At 41.0% G+C, this 17,011-nt stretch overlaps 1 long non-coding RNA gene across 1 annotated transcript; it reads right to left on the minus strand.

Annotated features, from left to right (window-relative positions):
• Positions 1-856: 856 nt before the first annotated feature.
• LOC116659734 lies at positions 857-16,590 on the minus strand. Its single transcript, XR_004315072.1, has 5 exons — positions 16,485-16,590; positions 5,770-5,997; positions 4,208-4,375; positions 3,683-3,734; positions 857-1,035 (listed from the first exon to the last, which is right to left on the minus strand). It is a non-coding gene; the product is annotated as an uncharacterized LOC116659734 (long non-coding RNA).
• Between the last annotated feature and the right edge of the window lie 421 nt (positions 16,591-17,011).

The raw sequence follows: 17,011 nt of genomic DNA on the forward strand, positions 1-17,011 counted from the left end.
TCCTGGCTCCATGTTGGAATATTAGCCCATTTGGGGTGAGAAGGAATAGACTGAGATTTGCACAGCCTTCAGCCGGCCCCAGGTGAGAAGCCAGTTTAGTGAAGAAAGACAGAGTTCATATGCCCAGCTCTACCTTGAGTTTCCTTCACACTTTCCATTCAGATTCCAGGGATCCTCTTTGGGACCCTCTCCTTTCCCCCAAGGCTGCCTGGGATGCTCATTTGACCAGCATCCTCTAGATGGAAATACTAGAATTGCTGGGTGTCACACCTCTCATAGGGGCAGATCAGGACTTCAGACATTTCCCTTGGTTTCTAGCTGGAAAAGTCCCAATTTGAAAAGCAGATGTAGTGGGGTGGGGAGCAGAAGGGTCATGGGCATTACCCCAATATAAGGCACAGTGACATTATCAGTCTTATAACCTGTCATCTGGAAATATCAGCAAATAATGGTAAAAACCATACTGGCTTTTCTGCCCAAGGGACCGTGGAGACAGACTCTTTGCCCCCACAGCAGCCCACTTTTTTCTCAACAAGGAGAGGGAGAATTGGCCAAGTTGGCAATTCAAAGTCAAGTTCTACAGACATACATTTATGAGTTACCTTTTCTCAGTAATGGAAATACTTCCTTAATTCAGGAAGGCACACAGAGTTAGGGGTTAGAAGCTCTGGTTATTGCACCAACCCACTGCGTAGCCCTCTCTGCCCTCTCCCCACCTCAGTGTCCCCTGCTGTAACATGGATTGATCTGTGACACTAGTGTGTGTCCTACCTCTGCCATTTTCATAAGGCTGTACTGTCCAAGTGAAAGATGGGCACAGAAACCATGACGAGAAGAAAGCATATTTGAAATCAGGGTGGTCCTCATTAATCCGGTTAGCTTTTTTTTACTGGTTCTTTCAAAAGAAAACTATTTTCATAAATATTTCCTTTGAAAATCCTTGCTTATCTTAAAGACTTACTAGATCATCTTTCTCAGACATGGAAGCACGTTATTCTCTGCTTAATCTGAAGTTTGATTACCAGGCACATTCATCTAAAAAAAAAAACAACAACGATATTACTTAAGTCAAACTTTATACAGAAGATAGGTCACCTATTAAAAAAATAAGTAATTGTAACATGCCTCATAATTTTTTCCAGGATTATGGTAAATATATTCTTTATTTTTTACTTCCCCAAACCATTAGCTACCAAATAGAACATTAGATTAAAAATTTTTAATTAGAAAGTTATTTAGAGAAAAACAATACAAATCTCAAATATCTCATATTTACCTCCTTCTGGAACTCTGAACACTAAATTTTGTTAAAAGACATATAGGACATATGAAGGACAACTTAGGAAGGACAGCCACTTGGGGTTGCAGTAAATAAAGCAGGCTCCCTGTTCAAGTTAAATGTGTGTGATTATCTGAAAGCTATTTACAGTTCCCATAAAATACCTTTCTCTCTGTATTCATTGCTGCAAGGATTGAAAAGGGAGGTCTAATATTTTCTGCTTTTAATCTCTTTGCCAACTATCAGTAGCTGGTGGAAAAAAGAATAAAAGGAAGAAAAGAAAGCAAGAAAGCAAGAAAGCAAAAGAATCACTCCGATTTGGCCTTCATGATCCCCTATTGCTCTGTCTGCAAATTGCACTGAGATCAGGCAGATGGGAGGCCAGCTGCAGCCACACAGGATGGGGCCCGAGGGACCGCACACAAAGCAGCTGGCACTGCTGGGACCCTGAGCCAGCTTCTTCTGCCTCTGATCACCCCCAGCGCGGCTCTGTCTGGTCTAGCATCAGTCACACCCACCAGCGCAGACCTGAATGGTTTGTCTCAAGTCGGGAATGTTAATAGAAGCTGATTGTCCGAAGCCAGCTAAGAACCTTTTCACCATTGTTTACTTCTAACGTGTGCCTTGTTCAGCAGCCGCTCTGTGACGAGGCCACCTCAGCGATAGGAGAGGGGGAGGGTGCTCCCACGGATGCTTTCCTACCTCAGGGGAAGTGATGTACAGAAAGGACTTGGTAAATTGTAACCTCCTTTCTGAAGGAATACCCTCTGAAGTGAATGAAGAGGCTTGCCTTTACAAATAGGTACCTACAATAGGCACCTTTTCCTTCACACCTCAGAAACAACTTACTATTGCTATTTCACAAATTAATGGAACGCAGAGCTATTATCCCAGTAGCTCTCAAAGTGTGGTCCCTGGACCAGTGGCAGCAGCATCACCTGGGAACTTGTTAGAAACGCAGATTCTCAGGGTGCACCCAAGACCTACTGAATTGGAGGCTGAGGGTTTGGGCCCCAGGAATCTGCATTTAGGCAAGCCCTGCCGGTGATTCTGACGCATGCTGAAGTCTGAGGACTACTATTTTATGCCTTTTGTTTGTGTTTCTATAATAATATTGATATTTTTCAAATTCATGTTGTCAAAATCAACATTTTCAATTTCACATCTGCAAAACGTCCCATCTTACTAGCGGCTCACGGGGCCCCATGTCACATCTGTTATGTCATAGGCTTTACAGCTTCAGACAGCAGATGTCTTTGGTCTTGCGGCCACCTCTCTGGCTCTAGGTTAGACATCCGTCCCCTGATTCTTCTCTTTCCTCACAGCAACCTTCGGATTCCATCCAGGTTGATCACTTAATGGGACTTTACACTTCTTTGGGTCATAAGATCCGTAAATATGCTTTCCCTTGGTTTCTTAAGACCACTGTATTTGGAGGAATCTCAAATTAAGTGTTTTTTCTATTAAGTAATTTTAAAAAAATCTGGATTCGATCCTGAATTCTTTTCATGATATTGAAGACTTACGGACTTGGATAAATATTCTACAAGATATTCAGTTGAATTTTGGCTAGTTCACTCAGCTTCCCCTGCCCAGGCACAATTTATAAAGCCATTCCAGCAACACATACACGTAAGCAAGCATTCACGCGCAATTGAAAAATTTCAAGTTCGCAGGCTTTAAGGGCCTGCTTTCCATTTTGTCTTCTCCCAAAGGATGACTTTTGGGTGGAGTGAAAGGAGAAGGGCTGAAAGTTCTTTCCTTCCTTTGTGGGATTTTATTGGCGGAAGGAAGGCTTAGTAAGAAGGTGAAAGTAGAAAAAAAAATTCCTACTGTCACAGGGATTGTATGGGTAAACGGGGGGAGGGGGGGATGGGGAAAGGAGGGAAGTAAGGGAAGGAAGGAAGGAAGGAAGGAAGGAAGGAAGGGACGGAAGGGAAGGAAGGAGGGAAGGGAAGGGGGAGGGAGTGAGGGAAGAGCGGAGAGGGAGGGACGAGACGTGAGTTAGAAGGAGCGAGGGAGAGAGAGAGGGAGAGAGAGAGGGAGGGGAGCGGCGAGGGTATAGAGGGAGTTCTCTCTTCTTCATCTCTTTCTTCTTTCTTTATTTCTTTACTCTTCTTTCTTTCTTTTCTTTCTTCTTCTTTCTTCTTTCTTTCTTTCTTTCTCTCTCTCTCTCTCTCTCTCTCTCTCTATTGAAGTACAATCATTTACAATGCGTTTATCTCTGGTGGACAGCACATGTTCCAGTCATGCATATCATACGTATATTTGTTTTCATATTTGGTAGCTGTTTCTAAACTGGGGAGTGTTTAAAAAGTTGTAGCGCTTAAAGAGAAAATTCTAGCTTCCATATCCAACTAGTTTTTCACTCAAAATGTATTAATCAAATCTTTGACCCCTTACCATGGGTCCGCAATGGTTCCATCTGAGGTATATGGGTGAACCAAATAAACACCTAGGATAAACGATAAATAATATATTAGCAGTGTATATAATATTCCAGAAGAGACAGCAGTGGAACTGTTTCTATGTGCAGACATTTCAGAACCTCCCTGAGACTTAATCACGGGGGTATTTCGGGGGATTGCTCCCACCACCCACAGACTGTGATTAGCTTGGGCTTTGGCCAGGATTTGTTGGCCCAGGTTTCTGAGCGTCCACTATAAACGAGCCACCTCAGCCTGCGCCAGGCGAGCAAGGCCACACAAGCCTCAGGAAGGTTCCGCCTGTCCGGGGAGGGCTGCTCAGAGGGGCCTGAGGGGACTGCTGCCCGCTCCTCCCGCCCCGCAGCCTCCCTGCTCCTGACCGGGAGAACCTGATACCCTTCAAAATAGAGAGTATATTGATCTGTTTTTGAGGCCACAAATGCCAAAGCGCTGTCAGCTAATGTGACTTCAGAAGGTTAAATATGGCTTTGGAAAGAATTACCGGCGGCCCACAAACGTTTTCTAGGTGATCGAATATGCAGACATGGAGAATGAAGACATCCGGGGTGGGTTTCTGTGCCCCCAGATGCGTCTCTCCAGGCATACGTCATGTCCTTTGTGTTTTATCTGGGTCTGCAGCACCCTGTGTCTTCATTAGACAACATCATGCCTGGAAAATTAGGAAAAATGAGAGGAAAAGAGAATATGTCAAAGACTGGAAAACAGTTCCCTTTACTTTTATGAATTATACATGTATTGATCAGTAAGCCTGCCTCTCTCCCATTGTGCTCCAGAGGGTGGTTCGGGGGTGGGGAGGGAAAAACGAAATAGAAAGAGAGAGGGGGAGGGGAGGAGAGAGAGAGAAAGAATGGAATACGAACCCTTTGGTAGTGGGATGCAAAATTCAAATTTCTTGGGTTAAAAACACCAAGAATTTGGCAATACGTTACCCAGCGACAGATTTAGAAACTTCTTTGTCATTTGATCTTTCAGCTTTTTCCTCCTCTTTCCTTTTATACACCATGGGCAGTAAAAATAACTTGGTTTTCATGTTCAGTTCAGTTTTGCTCCCTTGTCTTTCATGTGGTGGTAAGTTGCGCTCGGCTTGAATTTACAGAAAATACCTCAGGGAAACACTCAGATGGTCTAGCCTTGGAATATTTTCTTGATTTCTGTTTAATAAAATTTATGTGACTATGGACTGAATCATATTAAAGTGGAGTTTTGCTGAACATTTCAGCCTCAGAAAACCTGGGCTTGAACTTCAACTGTATCTCCCAGCCGTGTGACCAGTAATCATGTTACGTCACCTCTTTCCGTTCATAATTTTATGTGTAACGTGTTGGTGATCACATGGCCTGAGCTTTCCCAGCATTGTTTGGAGTGTGATAAGAATAATATGTGAATTTGCTCTGCAAACTAAAAAGTCCACCAAAAGTTGGTTATCAATATTAAAATATTTCTAATATTTCAAAATTAAAATATTACATTATTTGAATATTACCATTAAGAGAGTATCTTTTGAGAAAATTTCTAAAGTTGAGTTTGAAGCTCTCCTTGGAAAAAAATGGACATAGAAATGATAGGATGTTCTTTTTTTCCTTGGACTTAGGCTTTTGTACCCTGGAGATAAACTGAAAAGGAAGGGGAAATGTTTCTGAACAGGCATATGGATAAGTAGCTACTTACGTGTCTTTGATTGATCAGGCTGCTGTAATTGATTTATGCCCATTTTACTGCTTGTGTGAAGTCTGTGCACAAATGCGATGTTAGCACATAATTCCATTATAAAAGTGTGAATTATAGGTAATTAAAGGTTGTGAGGCTGAAAGGTGTTGCTTCCCAAGAGGTACAGTTTTGTGGGATCACGTTTCCATTATGTGTGTTAGTTCTCAGAACTAAATAGGAACAGCCTCCCACCCCTCAACAGTCCCACCAGCACAGTGGTAGGAGGGTACTTGGTTTAAGGAACTTGCTCCTGCTGGCTTTCATTTTGGGGAACAAAATGAAAAATGAAATGCTGTACGTCCAGATGATCATACCTAACAGTGTACAACGTCCCACCTGCTACAGGCAGAAGAAAGTTCTGCTGATCCTTCCTTGGGGTACTCTGACTTGTTTAGAAGATGGGGCAGGAACAATGTTCTTTCATGTTCTGTCCAGGTTTGAGGGTCTTGTGGATGCTTAACAATGAATAAACTGTCCATGACACTGTGAAGAGATTCCACCAGTTGTTTGCTCGCTTCCTGAATGAATACTCAGCCTTTGCCAGATCCCAGGGAACACAGCACTCTAAAAATCAGGACAGGAGAAAGCATATTTATTTCATTGATGAATGGCATTAATTGCAGATACAGTGAGTAGACTCAAATCAAGAAGTCTTGTGGTTTGCCCTTTCCCCCAGCTGATGCTCATTGACTTGATGCTTTGGAATATCTGAGAGAGCAAAAGTGCTTCTGAATGAACTTCTTTGTGGTTATAACCCAGCTCCATCTCTTACTGTGGCACTTGGGGAGGATTTCTTAGTCTTTCTGACCTCCGTTTCCTCATCTGCAAAATCAGAGCAGGGCTGTTGCAAGACTTCCATCAACTATTATATTTAAATATCTTAAAGCATATCTAGAGCATTATAAACATTCACTAAATGGTAGCTATTATTTACAAACTTCAGAAAAATAATTAAAACAAAGGAATCACCCCATATACTGAAGACCTTTTAAAGCCAGGAGGAAAACAACGTCTTCTGTTTGGCATTTGTGTTATGGCCTGTGGCACAATTATTGTTATGTTAATAGACTTGCTGGAATAAAGGGCATTGTGCTAGGTGAACTCTGCATCACACTGCATCACAGCCTTTGCCTTTATTTAAAGAAGGATACTGAAAGGCAACAATGAAAGAAATACTGATTGGTAACAAAGTTTACATATGTATTAAGCAAGATAGGCAATCCTCCTTAGCCAATTTATTTTCAAGACACAACCTCTGCTGTTGCTCAGCTGTGCTATACGCTGCATGTACATTACAAATGGTATGTTACCACGGCCTGAGAGCTTCTCTCTGATACATGGGCCATTGCTGCTGGTATCCAATCCCTCTTTCTTTTCTTTTTCTTTTTCTTAGTTTCCTTGTACCATACTCTTTTTTTTTTTTTTTTTAAACCTTTTTCCTTCTCCCAGTCCTGTCTGAGGTTGCCAAACAAAGCTACAGCCTCTGTCGGGTTTCCACTACCAATGCAGTGACAGAAATAGAGATTAGCAACCTGTCAGAAGAGCATGCTTTACTAAACAAAGGAAAGATGGATAACTCGCCCCCTCTAAATGGCAGAGCCACTGCACATACCTTTTGTTTGAATGAATTGTGGTTTCCAGTGATGGCTGATGTTAGAGTTCTGCTGCAAACAGAACTTACTTACTTTTGTAATTCTCCCCGACAGAGCATTAATACCGCAAGTGCTATCCCTGACCTAGGCAAGGGACTCCAAAAAAGGGAAGTGGCAGTGGGTTATGTTCCTGCTGTTCTACAGTTACACATTTCTCACGGCTCTTTGGGCAAATGAGTGGAGATACCCATGGACATAATTATGACAAAGCAAAGGAAGGAATGGCTATGCTTCAAAGCAATGAAACTGATGGAAGAAGAATCCATGTAGACGTCAGCACTTCTGAGTGTACAGGTGCTGCTGTGAGTGAGGACCAGAATCTACCGTGTTTGTTTGAGCTCTTCCACAGAGCAGGGGACTCAGTGCCCAGGGAATATGTTGTGTGCATAGGCACAGAAGGAGCGGAAAGAGAAGGAAGCAGTTGCCAAAGAACAGGGGACTAGGACTCAACCGGTCTTGAAAAAAGCTCAACTTCTTTCCCAAGTTTTGTTTTAACTGTGAGTAAAGCCACAGCGACTCCCTAGACATTGCCAGGGAACCTTCCTGTTATAATGAATTGTCCTTCTCCTTAGCTTTCAGTCGTGTTATTTTATACTTCATTCTCTAGTTAAACCGGCAGCCTATCCCTCAGATGCTGTTTCTTCAAGTTGTATGGCTGCAAAGCCATATTGTCCTTATTCTTTCCTTGGACAGGGGTGTTTATGTGGCCTCGGTAAGTTCACCCTGTTGAGCAGAAGTCAGAGACTCTTGCTATCGGCCTCAAGATTCAGCCAGCATTTCTACCTGTTACAGAACCCAAGACAAATTCTCCACGTATGATTTTTCTGCTTCCCATGATCCTTAAAAAGAGATGGAAATTGATCAAGATGCCGGGAGCACTCAGTCATCTTTGTGACAGTCTCATCCTTTGTGCTGCACATTTTAGAACCAGGACATAGTGGAGCCCTTCACTCCATCTCTTGCTTCAAGACCACTCTGAGGGTGTATGGGATCCTGGATACATATTTTTCATGTGGGTCCTTTATTTAGATAATCAATTTCATTTTAAAATGTTTTGCAAAATTCGTGAACATCTGAGGCAGAGTGATTTGTCACTAAAGTTTTAGAATGATGAGTAGAAAAGAGGTACCGATGTATTTGTTTACTGACCAGTCAGAACACTTGATTTTTCATGGTATCTAGACACTGTCTCAGTTTAGATCCGGGAATCAGTTCTTCATATTCTTTGTTGTCAAATGTGCTGTTACTGGGTAATTTCATATTTCCCACTGAGGGATAAAGGTAACAACACTTATTATTCAAGTCCCTTAGCTCTCAGAACCTGTCTGCACTGAAATTTTATAGCTCTTCTTGGCTAAGTGTCCTGATGCCATTTGTTTCACATTGGTTACACCATTATTCATGGTGCTGCACCATCCATCCTGCTCCCTGTGAGACTGGCTTCCGATGGCTCTTTAAAGGTTGTTCCTGTGATTCTTTGAAGATGACCACAAATGCACACAGTATACAGGAAAATGTGCACAGTGATTTATTTTATGGCCGTGTTAAATTTATCACTTGGCATTTTATAGCGTATATATATATATAGAACACTTTCCAACTGTGTCGTCTCTTGAACCCTTGAGGCCGCAGTCACAGCAGTCCTGAAATGTGATCTCTTTCCTTGTTGACTGCACCCCTGGTTTCTACCCACCATGGCCAGTGGGGCAGGTCGGGGAGGGGCCTGTAGGTAGAGCAAAAGTCATCCAACTCATACAAGGAGGCCCTGACCCCCATGTGGCTCAGCTGGGCCTTGGAGAGCACAAAGTCACCACATCAATTGGAGGCAAGAGAAGACATGGACTAGAAGGGCCTGCTGACGTGGTAGAGCAACAGTCTCACCTCCTGCTTGGAGCAGATGGGTGTGGCCGCCCCCAAGGACTGTGTCACATGTGGTGCAGAGCCTGCGGAGCGATGAGGTAACTGCCCTGAGTGCCCGCAGCAGGGGGTGCCATTTTGGGTGCTGAAAACTAGAGGCAGCAGCACGGGGGAAGCATGGTGGGTGACTCGGGATGCAGGAGACCACATATGCAGTTCAAACTCAAGGGTGGGCTGTAGGCTTTTGGGAGCCCAGAGTTCTGAACTCATCCTGTGTCCATGTGACTGAGAATCACTCAAAATCTGAGTGTCAGCACACTTCCAGTGTAGCCCAGTCTCACCCCATCCCATGAAAGCAGTTCTGTGCCTGTCAGCACTTTGGGAGCAGTACAATTGGTGAGCAGCACTCACCAGCTTGCCTTCTGGAAACTGCAGCCCAACTCCAGGGCCTTAGGATGACCCCACAGGCACAAGCTTTAGAGCAAATCAGGGCACCGAATCCACTCCATGCACAAGATGGAGGGTTGGAGAGAATCTAAAGGAGAGAAACAGAGACTGGGCACATGCCGCCCTCCGCCCAGGCTCAGGGCCACCAGTCAATGCTGCCAGCTCCAGTCAAGCCCCAGCACCAGGGCAGTGCGGGTAGAGTCGTCAAAATTTCATGGAAGGCACAGGGGAGTGCAGGGCTCTGAGGCACAGGGATCCAGGCAGGAGTCCACCTTACCTGGGTCTGAGGTTAGTATTACCTTCTGTTTGTTACCTGAGAAAAAGGGAGTGAAGAGAATAAAACAAGAGGATAGATTTGGAAGGGATGAGGTAAAGTGTGAACTGTTCTTGCAAGTCTGAGTCCTGAGATTGACTCTTATTTAAGGGATTGAAAAGTATTTAACCAAAGAATTTAATTCATAAACAACAACAATAACAATAACAAAAAAAAAAAGCTCTTACAGTGAAAGTTCAACAATTCTGCACTGGAAGGAGAAAATGCTATACAGGACATTATTAGGTCAACTGACTGAATTAGAACATGGCTGGTAGATTAAATAAAATTATTGCGTCAGTGTGACTGTATGAAGTTGGTAACTGTACAGTGGTTATGTAAGAGACTATTCCTGGGGGGGAGGGTATAGCTTGGTGGTAGAACACATGCATAGGATGTGTGGGGTCTTGGGTTCAATCCCCAGTACCTCTGTTAAAATAAATAAGTAAATAAGCTTAATTACCTCCCTCCAAAACAAAAACAAAAACAAACCAAATAAAATAAAAAAAAAAGAGAGAAGTTTCCTTTACTTGGGAGGCATACTCTAAAATATTTAGAGGTAAGAACCATGTTCAGAAAAAAAGATCTGTCTCTCTCTCTCTCTCTCTCTCTTTTCAACTATTATCCATCTATCTATTTATCGGTCTGTCTGTCTTAGTTCTATAGGCCGCTATAACAAACTACCATAAACAAATTAAATAACAAAGCTCTGTTTCTCACAGCTCTGGAGGCTGGAAGTCTGAGATGAAGATGCAGGCCTGGCGGGGTCCTTGGTGAGGTCTTTTGCCCTGGTTTACAGCTCTGTTCTCACATGGCAGAAAACAAGCCAGCTGATTTTCTGGCCTCTTCTTATTAGGGCACTAATCCCATCTGTGAGGGCTCCACTCTGATGACCTAATTACTTCCCAAAGGTCTCACCTCCAAATACCATAATTTGGGATTATGGTTTTAATATACAGATTTGGAGGGGGGCACAGGCATTCACTCATTGCTCTATCTATCCATCTACCATCAATCATCTGTCATCTATAGCAAATAGGGTAAACTTTTAACAACAGCAGACTCTGTGGAGAGTAAATAAGTGGCTTTGTGACTTAAAGAAATGGAAAGGCATCCCGTGCTCTTGGATTGGAAGAATTAATATTGTTAAAACGGCCATATTATCCAAAGCAACCTACAGATTTAATGTGATCCCTATCAAATTACCCAGGACATTCTTCACAGAACTAGAACAAATAATCTTAAACTTTATATGGAATCACAAAAAACTCAGAATTGCAAAAACCATCCTTAGGAAAAAGAACAAAGTTGGAGGCATAACTCTCCCACACTTCAGACAATACTACAAAGCTATAGTAATCAAAACAGCAGTCAATTAATCTTTGACAAAGGAGCCAATAATATACAATGGAGAAAAGACAGGCTCTTAAGCAAGTGGTGTTGGGAAAGCTGGACAGCCATGTAAATCAATGAAGTTAGAACATTCCGTCACACCATACACAAAAATAAACTCAAAATGGCTTAAAGCTCTAAATATAAGGCATAACACCATAAAACTCCTGGAAGAGAATGTAGGCAAAACATTCTCTGACATAAATCAAACCAATGTTTTCCTAGGTCAGTCTCCCAAGGCAATAGAAATAAAAGCAAAAATAAACAAATGGGACCTAATCAAACTTAATAAGCTTTTGCACAGCAAAGGAAACCGTAAACAAAATGAAAAGACAACCTACAGACTGGAAGGAAACATTTGCAAACCATGTGACCAACAAAGGATTAATTGCCAAAATTTACAAACAGCTCATACAACTCAATAAAAACATACAACCTAGTCCAAAAATGGGCAGAAGACCTAAACAAAATTCTCCAATGAAGACATACAAATAGCCAATAAGCACATGTAAGATGCTCAACATTGCTAATTTAATCAAAACTACAATAGCTATCAGAATGGTCAGAATGGTCATCAGTAAAAAGTCCACAAATGATAAATGCTGGAGAGGGTGTAGAGAAAAGGAAACACACCTACACTGTTGGTGGGAATTTAATTTGGTGCAACCACTATGGAAACAGTACTTAAATAACTAAAAATAGCATTGCCATATGATCCAGCAATCCCACTCCTGGGCACATATCCAGAGAAAACTCTAATTCGGAAAGATACCTGCACCCTAATGTTTACAGCAGCACAATTTACAATAGCCAAGATATAGAAGCAACCTAAATGTCCATTGACAGATGACTGGATAAAGAAGATGTATATGTAATAGAATATTACTCAGTCATAAAAAAAGAATGAAATAAGGCCATTTGCAGCAACATGGATGGACCTAGAGATGATCATAGTCAATCATAGACAAAGACAAATATCATATGGTATCTCTTATATGTGGAGTTTAAAATACAATACCAATGAACTTATTTACAAAACAGAAACAGACTCACAGACATAGAAAACAAACTTTTGGTTACCAAAGAGGAAAGGCTGGAGGAGGGAAAATAAGGAGTTTGGAACTAGCAGATACAAACTACTCTATGTAAAATAGATATATAACAAGGACCTACTGTATAGCAAAGGGAACTCTACTCAATATCTTGTAATAATTTATAATAAAAAATAATATGAAAAATATCTATGTATGTATAACTGAATGACTTTGCTGTACACCAGAAATGAATACAACATTGTAAATCAACTATAGGAAGGTGATCTTTGTACTATTTATATTTTTTGCAATTTTTTATAACTTTGAAACAATTTTCAAATAGAAAGTTAAAAAAAAGTAACCACAACATAATGTATCAATTCTGGTAAAGTTAGACATTATAGTATTTCCTTTCCACTTCTTCTTTCTTTTCTTTCCCCCTTTCTTCCCCTTCCCCCTTTCTTCCCCCTCCTCCTCATTCCCTGTCTCTCTGTCTCTACCTCTTTCTGTCTCTCTCATCCCCCTTCCCTTTCTCCCTCCTTCTGTCCTTCCTTCTGTATCATACAGATGAATACAGTTAGGGAACGTTTGGCTTACTGACATGTTCTACAGACTGAAATAATTTTAGATTAAAGAATTAAAGGAAAACATTGGCTAGATCCAGGATAGGTGCTGTGCCTGGGAGAAATGGCAACAGAGATACAAGATGAGGTAAGGTGATCCAGAACTCGTCTTTGGTTGTCCGTAGCTTGAGTAAAATAATCATGATAATGGCTATACCTTTACAAAATTTACAGGAAAATCCCTGCTTTATTTTGATTTTAAAAATGACCATATGTCTACACCAAAATTTGTCAGGGTGTCGTAGAGGTTAGTAATGCGGGCTGAACCTGAATTTAAACCCAGCCTTTTCCATTTACCACCTGGTTGATATTGGACAAACTGCTTAACTTTTTTGTTCCTCAGATTCCTCATCTCTTTTTAAAGTTTTTAGAAAAAATGGCAATAAATGCTTCAACATTAGCTATTACTAGTCTCAATCTTAATAATATTTGTAGATGATGTAGTATTTTTAACCATATATTATAAGATGTCATCAGTTTTGGAAATAACTTTTGCACAAGCCTGTGGAAATAGAGGGAAAAGGAAGAAGTCAACAATTCACTCCCCTGTTCTGCTCTGATCCATCTCTTTGTAGGTCAGGTGGAATGTGGGACACGCTACTATTGAGATGGACTTTGCAGATTTCAAAGGGAACAATAGGATCCCAGAATAGCAGAGGTCAGGTGGCAGCACGTATTTGCTTATTTTTATCACAATAATAGATGCTGGATGGTTAGTTTTCGCCTGTTTATTTCCCATGCTGATGGGCTGTGTTTATTTTGTTGAGATGGGGGCTCAAATTGAACACAACACTCTTTGCCTTGTTATTTTCGATGGATAATGTTACCAGTCTTGCCCATCTACAAGTGGAGATGGCTTGTCAGTCCAGTGGGGCTCCATATACACTAAGTACAACCACATTTTATTGGTGGATCTTTTCCAGGTTGCTTGCTTGGTGCTTTTCAAAATGCGCTGAGTAGCTGTTTGGGATTTGTCTCTGCTGACTCCACTGGGCTCAGTTTCAAATCTCTCCTAATCCACTAATGAACCTTTATTAAAGTGGGAGAGAGGTTGAATCAGTCTTTGGACACATTATTAAAATAAAGTTGGAGCAGTGAAAAGATGAAAAGAGAACAATAAAGGAACACTTGATCTCCCTTCCATATCCTAGTCAGTCTTTTTAAATCTGATTTTTTTTGAGAAATGTCAATATTAGTAGGTTAATTTTTATTAGTCTTTAATTTTATTTTTCAAGGCAGCTCTATGAAGAGATGCTCATTCATCAAACTTTCCCCGTTTTTGCTCTTTTGTGATTTAAAGTTCAGGTTGAATAGGTTGATTGCCCATGAGAATTTAAATGATTAAGTAAGCAACGAAATGCCAACCTTTTATTATTCTGAAAAAGTGTCTGCTTGATCAGTTATTATGAAGCACCCTGATGGTTATTACTGCCTTGGTCCCAATTCCTCTGCTACCCACTCATGGTTCCCTGTGTCTAGGACACCCTGAGTCTGTAATGACTTATGCTGAACTGCAAAGGAATCACCATGTACCTTTTCAAAGATGTCCACTCATCCTTAAAGTCACAAATCAAGGAAGAGATGGCTTCCAGATATGGAATTCAACTTCTGACACCAGACAGCCTTTATTCTGAAATGTCTCTGTTTTTCTATTAAAATTGTTCACAACTTCTGCTGGTTACTTACTCAAATCTTGGGCAAACAACTTGTGTTGGACCAGGGGGTGCACTGATGAATGTTTCAGAATTCCTGGCCTCCCAAGGAACTTGCATTCTGCCACGTAATTTATTTTATAAGAGGAAGTAATAATAATTTTTAGTCATTGAATTAAAAGAGAAAACCTCAATGAAGCATAATATTGTGTTTAGTACTTGTTTTTGTCAGTTCCCATTTCTTCATTAGCTTATTTTTGGGGGGGGTATAGTTAAGTTTATTTATTTATTTATTATTTTTAATGGCAGTACTGGGATTGAACCAAGGACCTCATACATGCTGAGCATGGGCTCTACCATTGAGCTGTACCCTCCCTACTACATTAACTTCTTAATTGGGGGAAAAATGGCCATTACACAAATCTATTTTCAAATTTAGCCGTGGGTATTTGATTTCTCCTTCTCTATCTATATATTTTTATCTCTCCTCTTTCTTTCTCTACATCTGTATCTTTATTTTTATATATATATCTTTAGATCTGTATCTGTATCTATATATAGATACATATAGATAACATATATCTGTCTTCATCTCTGTCTGTGTATGTAGATATTTGTTATTTCTTTTGGATGAGCTGTATTGTTTATCCATGAGAAGTTGCTAATTAAATCAGTACTTTTTCTTGTCCTAACTTAAAATTATATAGCATTTGATACTTGAAAGAATGCTTTTGTAATACATTATCTCATATAATCTTTACTGGGAAAAATGATTATCTTCAAATGAGAAAATAGTGGCTCAGAGAAGTCATTTGTTTAAAGTCAGAAAGCTAGTTAGTCATCTTAGAGATCAGCTGTCTGTCTAAAATCAGCAAGCTAGTTAATGATGACACTGAAGTATAAAGAAAATGGTTAATTGTCTTTCTATTTCATGTATTTGTTCTATAAATAGTTGTTGAGTCCTTCTGTACACTAGGTATTATTCTTGATGTTGGGATTCAGTGGTGAGCAAAAGAGAGGAAACCTCTTGGCTTTGTAGAGCTTACATTCTGGTGAGGGAGACAAGAAAGAAATCACACTATGTAGAACATAAGAAGGTGATAAGGAAGCTGTAGGAAGAAACTGAGCAGGATGGGGATAAGGAGTCTTGGAGAGTCATGGTTTATAAGTTAAGATAAGAGGGTCATAAAGGGAAGGAGATATTTGGGAAGTGATTTAAAAGAGGCGTGAGAACAAGTCACAGTTGAATCTGGAGGGATAGCAGGAGGAATGAACAGTGCAAAGGCACTGAGGCAGCAGTGAGCCACATGTGGTTGGAACAGCATGGAAAAGGGTTCCATTGGAAGGTAAGATCTGAGATGTGAGGTGTTGGGGGGTAGGGGCAGGTGAAGGTGTGGGCTCAGCAGAGGGTGCTGGCCCTGGAGGCCACCATAAGGACTTTCCTTCTTCTCTGGGTGATATTGAGGTCCGTTGGGTGGTTTGAGCAGAGGAGTAAACATGCTTTATTATCTGGCTTATTTTAAAAAGGATCATTCTACTAAATGCCTTGAGAAAAAAACAGCAGGAGGGCATAGGTGGTCACAGGGGATCCCAGTTGTAAAGGTTTTGTAAACTGGGCATATGTCCAAGGAGCAGTGGACGTATGCTCTCAAGTTCTGTAGTCTAGCTGGGGCTTTTTCCACAAACTGTTGGGGGATCTTGAGACAACTACTTAATGTTTCACTAGAAACGGAAATAAAACTCAACAGTTAGAAAATGAGCCAATTTCCTCTTACTCCCTATGATTTGTAGCCTGCTAGGATCCCTGAGTTTGGTTTTCTTTTCACTTTCTAATGCCAGAGTGTGTGTCTGCTCACCCCACCTCCATCCTCACGGGCTGTTTATTATCAGCTCTGACTTCCCTTCCTGACCTTCCTCATCACATGCGCAAGACGAGAGGCCACGGACAATGGCTGTGCTAGGCCCTGAGTCATTCTGGAGTTGTAGGTTGCAACCCACAGCCTACGCCTTTCATTAAAGCAGTCAAAACGGAGTTTAGAGATATTTTAAAGGTTAAAAAAAAAGCAACTTGAACAACCTACCTAATCACTGAAGTATTTCATATTGCAGAATTTATAGTCACCGTGGAAGACAGACCACTGTGCCGGAGTTCTGGGACTGGGCTATGCCATGTGCATCCGTGTATCAGCTCTGTTTTGGTTTCATTTCACTTTAGTTATTTGATTGGGTGTCTGCAAAAGCCCGTGTGCACATTTTTATGAGCCTTGGGACAATTTACTGCCAAGCTTGCCTGAACTCTAAAATATGCTTCTAGTTTCTGAGAACCACAAATTATTTACCAAATAAGCAAGGAAATAGAGGTCATTGAGTTCACTTCTTACATAATTTTAAACTTCCTTTCTGAGTACTGACATCTCCCAGCAGTCAGAGTGATGTGTTTTCAGGCAGAGTCAATAACAAAGCGGAAGGACTAGGAAGTGATAAAAGGGCTAACTGCTATCCTGCTCTGTTTGCTTGCTCTTGATGCTAAATGCCAAGAATCAAAGCTAGAATAGTGGAAGGTACATAGAAAAGAATCCTTCCTTTTCAATTTTATTGTGTTTATAGA

This window comes from Camelus ferus, chromosome 3 (assembly GCF_009834535.1).
Source record: "Camelus ferus isolate YT-003-E chromosome 3, BCGSAC_Cfer_1.0, whole genome shotgun sequence".
Taxonomy (NCBI): Eukaryota; Metazoa; Chordata; class Mammalia; order Artiodactyla; family Camelidae; genus Camelus; species Camelus ferus.